This window comes from Canis lupus, chromosome 1 (genome assembly GCF_011100685.1).
Source record: "Canis lupus familiaris isolate Mischka breed German Shepherd chromosome 1, alternate assembly UU_Cfam_GSD_1.0, whole genome shotgun sequence".
NCBI classification, from domain to species: Eukaryota; Metazoa; Chordata; class Mammalia; order Carnivora; family Canidae; genus Canis; species Canis lupus.
In genome coordinates this window covers 70,998,356-71,009,601 of record NC_049222.1, presented here as the reverse complement: position 1 = coordinate 71,009,601, position 11,246 = coordinate 70,998,356, and the positions used below count along the sequence as shown (strand labels likewise).

The following is an 11,246-nucleotide window of genomic DNA, read 5'->3' as shown; positions in this document are numbered from 1 at the left end:
GTTAATATCCTAAATATATAAAGACTAAGCAACAAAAGTCAAATAATCCAATTAAAGTTAGGCAGAGGACCTGAATAGCCATTTTCCCAGAGAAGACACACAGATGGCCAACAGACATATGAAAAGATGCTCAACATCACTCATCATCAGGAAAATGCAAATTAAAACCACAAGAGGAATAAATACCTGCATGACTCAGTCAGTAAAGCATCTGCCTTTGGCTCAGGGCATGATCAAACCCTGCACTGGGCTCCCTCTCCTCCCTGCTCATGTTCTCTCACTCTCTCTCTCTCTCTCCCTCTCTCTCTCTCTCTCTCACTATCATTGTGGACAAAGATTGTCTCTCTCTCTCAAATAAATAAAATCTTTTTTAAAAACCCACAATGAGTGACCAGCTCCGGCCTCGGCTCCCCCTCCCAGAGCCCCCTCCCCGGAATGGAGCCCACTTGAGCCCAGCCACCCGGCCAGAACATCAGCCCCGGGGGGCAAACCAGCCCAGCCTACCTTCCACCAGCCCAGCCCTGCCAGACCCCCCCAAAGCATGAATCTCTTCTGATTCCTGGGAGACCTCTCCCACCTCCTAGCCATCATCTTGCTACCGCTTAAAATCTGGAAGTCCCGCTCTTGTGCCGGGATTTCAGGGAAGAGCCAGGTCCTGTTTGCTGTGGTGTTCACTGCCCGGTACCTGGACCTCCTCACCAACTACATCTCACTGTACAACACGTACATGAAGGTGGTCTACATTGCCTGTTCCTTCACCACAGTCTGGATGATTTACAGCAAGTTCAAAGCCACTTATGATGGGAACCATGACACATTCCGAGTGGAGTTCCTCGTTGTTCCCACGGCCATCCTGGCATTCCTGGTCAACCATGACTTTACCCTCTAGAGATCCTCTGGACCTTCTCCATCTACCTGGAGTTGGTAGCCATCCTGCCACAGCTGTTCACGGTGAGCAAGACGGGGAAGGCAGAGACCATCACCAGCCACTACCTGTTTGCTCTGGGCGTCTACCGCACGCTTTATCTCTGCAACTGGATCTGGCGCTACCACTTCGAGGGCTTCTTCGACCTCATTGCCATCGTAGCAGGCCTAGTCCAGACTGTCCTCTACTGCGATTTCTTCTACCTCTACATCACCAAAGTCCTGAAGGGGAAGAAGCTGAGTTTGCCGGCGTAGCCCTGGGCTCGGCCATCCCTCTCCTCAGCAGCCCGAGAGACGCAGAGGAAGACAGCGAAAGACAAGAGCCTTCCCTTCCTGTCCAGGGGTGACTTTTTAAAGACCCAACCTCTCCGCACTCCCCAGCCCCCCTCCTGCCAGGCTTCAGGGGGGTGGTGGAGGACCCAAGTCTTGGGGAGCTCAGGACCTGGGGTGTTTGTAGTTTTTTGCCTTTTAGAAAAGAAAAATCTTTCCACTGTTTAGTTTTCAATTCTGATGACTCTGTTCTCTTCTACTCTCTGGCCCCCAATTTTTATAAACTGTTTTTGAGTGTCCCATGGGGCAGGGTCACATATCTTTGCCCTCCTCCAAGCGGCTCACCCAGATCCTACCCTCCAGCCTCCCAGCCTCGCCAGTTGCCAAACACTAAATCTGCAGACACTCACCTGTCTGACCTCCCACCATAGCCATGAACACAGCCTCCCCCACCAAACCCCCCTCAAAGTTCAGGAATGGGGAGACTGCAGATGGAGAGCTCTGTAGTTACTGCGGGAGCTGAATCCAGGGCTCCAGAGCTGGCCCCGCCACTGTGGTTGTTCTTCCAGGGGCCTCACGGGGTAAACAATCCCCACTGAGCATCATGGTGGCCCTCACAGGATAAACAGGATAAACATTACTCACTGAGCCCTGCACCAGGCAGGGGGCTGAGCAGCTCCCACAAGTGCTAACACCTGAAAATGAGCACAACAGGCCCCTCCGCCAGAAGACCAGCTAGACAGACAAGTTCCAGGGGAAGTCAAGGGACTTTTATATATATATATATTTATTAATTAATTCAGAGAGAGCAAAAGAGAGGCAGAGACACAGGCAGAGAAAGAAGCAGGCTCCATGCAGGGAGCCTGAAGCGGGACTCAAGCCCGGGTCTCCAGAATCACACCCCCGGGCTGAAGGTGGCGCTAACCGCTGCGCCACCCGGGCTGCCCGGAATCAAGGGACTTAAAGTATACAGAATCAGAAGATACTCCCCGGTGTTTTGTTTGTTTGTTTGCTTTTTGCTTTTTGTTTGCTTCCCCCACCCTTTTCCCCGCTTTCTTTCCTTTTCTTTATCTTTTTCTTCTTTTTTCTTCCTTTTCTCTTTTTTCTTTTTCTCTTTTCTTTCCTTCTTTCTCTCCTCTCTTTTTCTCTTTTTCCCAATACAACTTGTTTTTGGCCACTCTGCACTGAGCAAAATGACTAGAAGGAAAACCTCACCTCAAAAGAAAGAATCAGAAACAGTCCTCTCTCCCACAGAATTACAAAATTTGGATTACAATTCAATGTCAGAAAGCCAATTCAGAAGCACTATTTTTTTTTTCAGAAGCACTATTATAAAGCTACTGGTGGCTCTACAAAAAAGCATAAAGGACTCAAGAGACTTCATGACTGCAGAATTTAGATCTAATCAGGCAGAAATTAAAAATCAATTAAATGAGATGCAATCTAAACTAGAAGTCCTAACGAGGAGGGTTAACGAGGTGGAAGAACCAGGGAGTGACATAGAAGACAAGTTGATGGCAAAGAGGGAAACTGAGGAAAAAAGAGACAAACAAAAGACCATGAGATTAGAATAAGGGAAATAAATGACAGCCTGAGGAAGAAAAACCTACATTTAATTGGGGTTCCCAAGGGCGCCAAAAGGGACAGAGGGCCAGAATATGTATTTGAACAAATCATAGCTGAAAATTTTCCTAATCTGGGAAGGGAAACAGGCATTCAGATCCAGGAAATAGAGAGATCCCCCCTAAAATTAATAAAAAACGTTGAACACCTCAACATTTAATAGTTAAACTTGCAAATTCCAAAGATAAAGAGAAGATCCTTAAAGCAGCAAGAGACAAGAAATCCCTGACTTTTATGGGGGGAGTATTAGGGTAACAGCAGACCTCTCCACAGAGACCTGGCAGGCCAGAAAGGGCTGGCAGGATATATCCAGGGCCCTAAATGAGAAAAACATGCAACCAAGAATACTTTATCCAGCAAGGCTCTCATTCAAAATGGAAGGAGAGATGAAGACCTTCCAAGACAGGCAGGAACTGAAAGAATATGTGACGTCCAAACCAGCTCTGCAAGAAATTTTAAGGGGGACTCTTAAAATTCCCCTTTAAGAAGAAGTCCAGTGGAACAATCCACAAAAACAAGGACTGAATAGTTATCATGATGACACTAAGCTCATATCTTTCAATAGTAACTCTGAACGTGAATGGGCTTAATGACCCCATCAAAAGGCACAGGGTGTCAGACTGGATAAAAAAGCAGGACCCACCTATTTGCTGTCTACAAGAGATTCATCTTAGACAGAAGGACACCTACAGCCTAAAAATAAAAGGTTGGAAAACCATTTACCATTCAAATGGTCCTCAAAAGAAAGCAGGGGAGGCCATATCAGATAAACAAAAATTTACCCCGAAGACTGTAGTGAGAGATGAAGAGGGACACTATATCATACTTAAAGGATCTATCCAACAAGAGGACTTACCAATCTTCAATATATATGCCCCAAATGTGGGAGCTGCCAAATATATCAATCAATTAATAACCAAAGTTAAGACATACTTAGATAATAATACACTTATACTTGGTGACTTCAATCTAGCACTTTCTACACTCGATAGGTCTTCTAAGCACAACATCTCCAAAGAAACGAGAGCTTTAAATGATACACTGGACCAGATGGATTTCACAGATATCTACAGAACTTTACATCCAAACTCAACTGAATACACATTCTTCTCAAGTGCACATGGAACTTTCTCCAGAATAGACCACATACTGGGTCACAAATCAGGTCTGAACTGATACCAAAAGATTGGTATCATCCCCTGCATATTCTCATACCATAATGCCTTGAAATTAGAACTAAATCACAACAAGAAGTTTGGAAGGATTTCAAACACGTGGCGGTTAAGGAACATCCTGCTAAAAGATGAAAGGGTCAACCAGGAAATTAAGGAAGAATTAAAAAGATTCATGGAAACTAATGAGAATGAAGATACAACCATTCAAAATCTTTGGGATGCAGCAAAAGCAGTTCTGAGGGGGAAATACATCGGAATACAAGCATCCCTCCGAAAACTGGAAAGAACTCAAATACAAAAGCTAACCTTACACCTAAAGGAGCTAGAGAAAAAACAGCAAATAGATCCTACACCCAGCAGAAGAAGAGAGTTAATAAAGATTCGAGCAGAACTCAATGAAATCGAGACCAGAAGAACTGTGGAACAGATCAACAAAACCAGGAGTTGGTTCTTTGAAAGAATTAATAAGATAGATAAACCATTAGCCAGCCTTATTAAAAAGGAGAGAAGACTCAAATTAATAAAATCATGAATGAGAAAGGAGAGATCACTACCAACACCAAGGAAATACAAACGAATCTAAAAACATATTATGAGCAGCTATACGCCAATAAATTAGGCAATCTAGAAGAAATGGACACATTTCTGGAAAGCCACAAACTACCAAAACTAGAACTGGAAGAAATAGAAAACCTGAACAAGCCAATAACCAGGGAGGAAATTGAAGCAGTCATCAAAAACCTCCTAAGACACAAAAGTCCAGGGCCAGATGGCTTCCCAGGGGAATTCTATCAAACGTTTAAAGAAGAAACCATACCTATTCTACTAAAGCTGTTTGGAAAGATAGAAAGAGATGGAGTACTTCCAAATTTGTTCTATGAGGCCAGCGTCACCTTAATTCCCAAACCAGACAAAGACCTCACCAAAAAGGAGAATTATAGACCAATATCCCTGATGAACATGGATGCAAAAATTCTCAACAAGATACTAGCCAGTAGGATCTAACAGTACATTAAGAAAATTATTCACCATGACCAAGTAGGATTTCATCCCAGGAAACAAGGCTGGTTCAACACTCGTAAAACAATCAATGTGATTCATCATATCAGCAAGAGAAAAACCAAGAACCATATGATCCTCTCATTAGATGCAGAGAAAGCATTTGACAAAATACAGCATCCATTCCTGATCAAAACTCGTCAGAGTGTAGGGATAGAGGGAACATTCCTCAACATCCTAAAAGCCATCTATGAAAAGCCCACAGCAAATATCATTCTCAATGGGGAAGCACTGGGAGCCTTTCCCCTAAGATCAGGAACAAGACAGGGAGGTCCACTCTCACCACTGCTATTCAACATAGTACTGGAAGTCCTAGCCTCAGCAATCAGACAACAAAAAGACATTAAAGGCATTCGAATTGGCAAAGAAGTCAAACTCTCCCTCTTTGCCGATGGCATGATACTCGACATAGAAAACCCAAAAGACTCCACCCCAAGATTGCTAGAACTCATACAGCAATTTGGCAGTGTGGCAGGATACAAAATCAATGCCCAGAAGTCAGTGGCATTTCTATACACTAACTATGAGACTGAAGAAAGAGAAAATAAGGAGTCAATCCCATTCACAATTGCACCCAAAAGCATAAGATACCTAGGAATAAACCTAACCAAAGAGGTCAAGGATCTATACCCTAAAAACTATAGAACACTTCTGAAAGAAATTGAGGAAGACACAAAGAGATGGAAAAATATTCCCTGCTCATGGATTGGAAGAATTAATACTGTGAAATGTCAATGTTACCAGGGCAATTTACACGTTTATGCAATACCTATCAAAATACCATGGACTTTCTTCAGAGAGTTACAACAAATTATTTTAAGATTTGTGTGGAATCAGAAAAGACCCCGAATAGCCAGGGGAATTTTAAAAAAGAAAACCATAGCTGGGGGCATCACAATGCCAGATTTCAGGTTGTACTACAAAGCTGTGGTCATCAAGACAGCTGGTACTGGCACAAAAACAGACACATAGATCAATGGAACAGAATAGAGAATCCAGAAGTGGACCCTCAACTTTATGGTCAACTAATATTCGACAAAGGAGGAAAGACTATCCATTGGAAGAAAGACAGTCTCTTCAATAAATGGTGCTGGGAAAATTGGACATCCACATGCAGAAGAATGAAACTAGACCACTCTCTTGCACCATACACAAAGATAAACTCAAAATGGATGAAAGATCTAAATGTGAGACAAGATTCCATCAAAATCCTAGAGAAGAACACAGGCAACACCCTTTTTGAACTCGGCCACTGTAACTTCTTGCAAGATACATCCACGAATGCAAAATAAACAAAAGCAAAAATGAACTATTGGGACTTCCTCAAGATAAGAAGCTTTTGCACAGCAAAGGATACAGTCAACAAAACGAAAAGACAACCTACAGAATGGGAGAAGATATTTGCAAATGATGTATCAGATAAAGGGCTAGTTTCCAAGATCCATAAAGAACTTATTAAACTCAACAGCAAACAAACAATTCAATCATGAAATGGGCAAAAGACATGAACAGAAATCTCACAGAGGAAGACATAGACATGACCAACACGCACACAAGAAAATGCTCCGCATCACTTGCCATCAGGGAAATACAAATCAAAACCACAATGAGATACCACCTCACACTAGTGAGAATGGGGAAAATTAACAAGGCAGGAAACCACAAATGGAGAGGATGCGGAGAAAAGGGAAGCCTCTTACACTGTTGGTGGGAATGTGAACTGGTGCAGCCACTCTGGAAAACTATTTGGAGGTTCCTCAAAGAGTTAAAAATAGAGCTGCCCTACGACCCAGCAATTGCACTGTTGGGGATTTACCCCAAAGATACAGATGCAGTGAAACACTGGGACACCTGCACCCCGATGTTTCTAGCAGCAATGTCCACAATAGCCAAACTGTGGAAGGAGCCTCGGTGTCCAACGAAAGATGAATGGATAAAGAAGATGTGGTTTATGTATACAATGGAATATTACTCAGCCATTAGAAATGACAAATAGTCACCATTTGCTTCAACGTGGATGGAACTGGAGGGTATTATGCTGAGTGAAATGAGTTAATCGGAGAAGGACAAACATATGTTCTCATTCATTTGGGGAATATAAATAATAGTGAAAGAGAGTAGAAGGGAAGGGAGAAGAAATGGGTAGGAAATATCAAAAAGGGAGACAGAACATAAAGACTCTTAACTCTGGGAAATGAACTAGGGGTAGTAGAAGGGGAGAAGGGTGGGGGTGGGGGTGAATGGGTGACAGGCACTGAGGGGGGCACTTGATGGGATGAGCACTGGGTGTTATTCTGTATGTTGGCAAATTGAACACCAATAAAAAATAAATTTATTATTAAAAAAAACCATCCAGTAATTTTGTTACTGGTTATATATCCAAAGAAAACAAAAACACTAATTTGAGAAGATAAATGCCTCCCTATGTTTATTGCAAAATTGTTTACAATAGACAAGATATAAAAGCAATCCAAATGTTCATCAATAAATGAATGAACAGGGATGCCTGGGTGGCTCAGCAGTTGAACATCTGCTTTTGAGTCAGGTCACAATCCCAGAGTTCCAGGATTGAGTCCCACATCGGGCTCCTTGTATGGAGCCTGCTTCTCACTCTGCCTATGTCTCTGCCTCTCTCTGTGTGTCTCTCATGAATAAATAAATAAAATATTAAAAAAATAAATGAACAAGGAAATTGTGGTATGTTATGTAAAATGGAATATTACTCAGCCATCATAAGAATGAAATTTTGCCATTTGCAACAAATAGGTAGATGAAGAGGGTATAATGCTTAGTGAAATAAGTCAGAGAAAGACAATACTATGATTTCCCTCACACGTGGAATTTAAGAAACAAAGCAAGAGACAAAAAAACAGACTCTTAAATACAAGAACGAGCTGGTGGTTGCCAGAAAAGAGGTGGGTGGGGTGATGAGTGAAATAGGTAAAAGGGATTAAGAGTACAGTTATTGTGATGAGCATTGTAATGTATAGAATCGCTGAATCACTGTATTGTACATCTGAAACTAATATACACTGTATGTTATTTATACTTCAGTTAAAAATTATAGAAGAGAACACAGGCAGTAATTTTGCTGACTTCAGTCACAGAAACATTTTTCTAGATATTTCTCCTAAGGCAAGGGAAACAACAGCAAAAATAAAAAATTGGGACTACATCAAAATAAAAAGCTTTAATACAGTGAAAGAAACCATCAGCAAAACAAAAAGGCAACCTATTGAATGGAAGAATATATTTGCAAATGATATATTTGATAAGGGGTTAATATCCAAAATATATAAAGAATTTATACAACTCAATACTAAGAAACTCCCAAACAATCCAATTTGAAAAATAGGTAGACGATCTGATAGACATTTTTCCAAAGACATATAGATAGCCAAAAGACACATCAGTAGCCTTCAGGGAAATGCAAATCAAAACCACAATGAGATAACACCTCACACTGTCAGAATGGCTAAAATAAAAACAAGAAATAACAAATGTTGGCAAAGATGTGGAGAAAAAGGAACCCTTGTGCACTGTTGGTGGGAATGTAAATTGGTACAGCCACTGTGGAGACAATATGGAGATCCCTCAAAAAATTAAGTAGAGAAATACCCTATGATCCAATAATTTCTCTACTGGGTATTTCCTCAAAGAAAATGAAAACACTAATTTGAAAAGACATATACACCCCTATGTTTATTGCAGAATTATTTCCAATAGCCAAGATATAGAAACAACTTAAGTGTCCATCAGTACATGAATGGATAAAAAAGATTGCTATACATGTACAATGGAATATTACACATCCATAAAAAATGAGAGCTTGCCATTTAGGACAGCATGGATAGACATAGAGAGTATTATGCTAAGCAAAATAAATCAGACTGAGAAGACAAATACCATATAATTTCAGTCATATTTGGAATATAAAAAGCACAAAACAAATGACTAAACAAACAAACAGTAGAATTAGTCTTATGAATACAGAGAACAAACTAATGGTTGCCAGAGAGAAGGTGGTTGGGCAAAGTGGATGAAGTGAAGAGGAGTGGGAAATGGAAGTTCCCAGTTATGGAATGAATGAGTCACAGGAATAAAGAGCACATCATAGGGAGTATGCACAGTGACATTTTAATAGTATTGTGTAAGAGGTGGTAGCTGTACTTGTGGTGAGCACAGCAGAATGTATAGAGAAGTTGAATCACTGTGTTGTACATTGTCAACTATATTCAAAGTTAAAAAATTTTTAAATAAAATTGTCCAAAACTGAAAAAAAAAGAATCTTGAAAATAGTGAGAGAAGCAAATCATGTACACATGATCCTCACTAATATCAATGGCTGACTTCTCATCAGGGGCCATAGAAACCAGAAGGCAGTGGGATGACATATTCTTAGGAGTAAGATTTTTTTTAAGATTTTTTATTTATTCATTTATGATAGAGAGAGTGTGAGAGAGAGGCAGAGACACAGGCAGAGGAATAAGCAGGCTCCATGCCGGGAGCCCGACGCGGGACTCGATCCCGGGACTCCAGGATTGCGCCCTGGGCCAAAGGCTGGCGCCAAACCGCTGAGCCACCCAGGGATCCCCAGGAGTAAGATTTTTAAAAATTGTCCACTGCCAAACAGTTTTCCAATGTAGTTATTTAATTTTACATTCTCTCACCATCGGTTTATTAGAGTTGTCATTTCTTCATGATCTTGCCATCCTGGCATATAGTCAGTCCTTTTCGTTTTGCCAGCCATTTCACTGCACATATAATGGTATATCCTGTTGTGATTTTAATTTGTATTTTCTTAATGATTAATGATGTTAAGCATCTTTTTATGTGCTTGTTTGATCCATAGATCTCCTTTCGTGAAATGTCTTCACATATTTTGTTTAATTTGTCATTAGTTTTCTTATTATTTAGTTTTGAGTGTTCTTTATGTATACTGTATACAAGTCAGCTATCAGATGTGTGATTTGTAATATATTCTTCCCATCTCTTTTTTTTAATTGAGATATAACTCACATATAACATTATATTAGTTTCAGGTATACAATATAATGATTCAATATTTCTATATATTGCAAAATGATCACCCTCAATAAGTCTATTATCTGTCACCATACATAGTTACATCCCCAATAGTTACAACAAGATGAAGTCAACCAAAGACTTCCTGCCATTTCCCCCAACTTCAATCAGTAACATCCCACCACACAGCCAACCACTGAGCCCCAAATACTCCCCAAATTCACCTTGAAGTCTGGCTGCAATCTTGTTCACAAATCCCTCTGACTCCAGACATCATGGGCTGATCTGAGCTCATCCACATCATCACACCCTTCCTTTCTTGTGCCTTTTGTTCATCATACACTTCTATTCCATTTTCTCTGAAACTTTGTGTGTTGGTTCTTTCTATGCTCACTTCCCCTTTCCACTTCCCTCCATTCTTTTACTTCTGTACTGTTGTTGCTGGTATCACAGCTTCCATGAGATTTGATCTTCAAAAGTCACCAAGGATTTCCCATCAGCAAAACCCAATTTTTAAATTCTTTTAAATTCAGTTCCTATGTTCATCCTCAGACAAAACCTTTGTTGTCAGTTTAGTAATCTCTTTCCAGACTCCTTAAAATGCACTTAAAAACATGTGCACATAAAAATGCACAGTACATTTTATGGCTTTTCTTAAAAACCTCACTGAGTTTAAGCTGTTTCTACTGCTTTGTAATTTGCTTTTTCACTTAGAAAAGTATATCCTAGAGATTTCTCCATGTCACACATTCAGCTTATCTTTTTTATTCACTGCATAGTATTCCATGGTATGTATTGATAGTGTAGTTTGACAATATTATTCCATATTACTCTTCTACTGATGGACATTTAGATTGTTTAATTTTTTCTAATATTTTAAACAATAATGCAATAAACATAATTAGTTATGTCATCTTATGTACGGGGGAAAATGTTGCTGTATTGAATAATTGAATAATTACTAAGTTAAAAGCTATAGAAATTTTTAACGGATAGATATAGTCAAATTCCCCTTCAAAATGCTGTGACAATTTACATTTCTCCCAAGAGCATAAAAGAGTACACATTTCCTTGCATGCATTTTAATACTAAACATGATGAATACTTTTATTGTTGCCAAACTGTTCAAATCTTTTGTGTGTTTTTCCATTGAGTTATCTTTTTTCAATA

General features: G+C 40.2%; 1 pseudogene; it reads left to right on the top strand.

The window, feature by feature from the left end:
- The first annotated feature begins 541 nt into the window (after positions 1-541).
- LOC100856674 lies at positions 542-1,406 on the top strand (annotated as a pseudogene).
- The last annotated feature ends 9,840 nt before the right edge of the window (positions 1,407-11,246 follow it).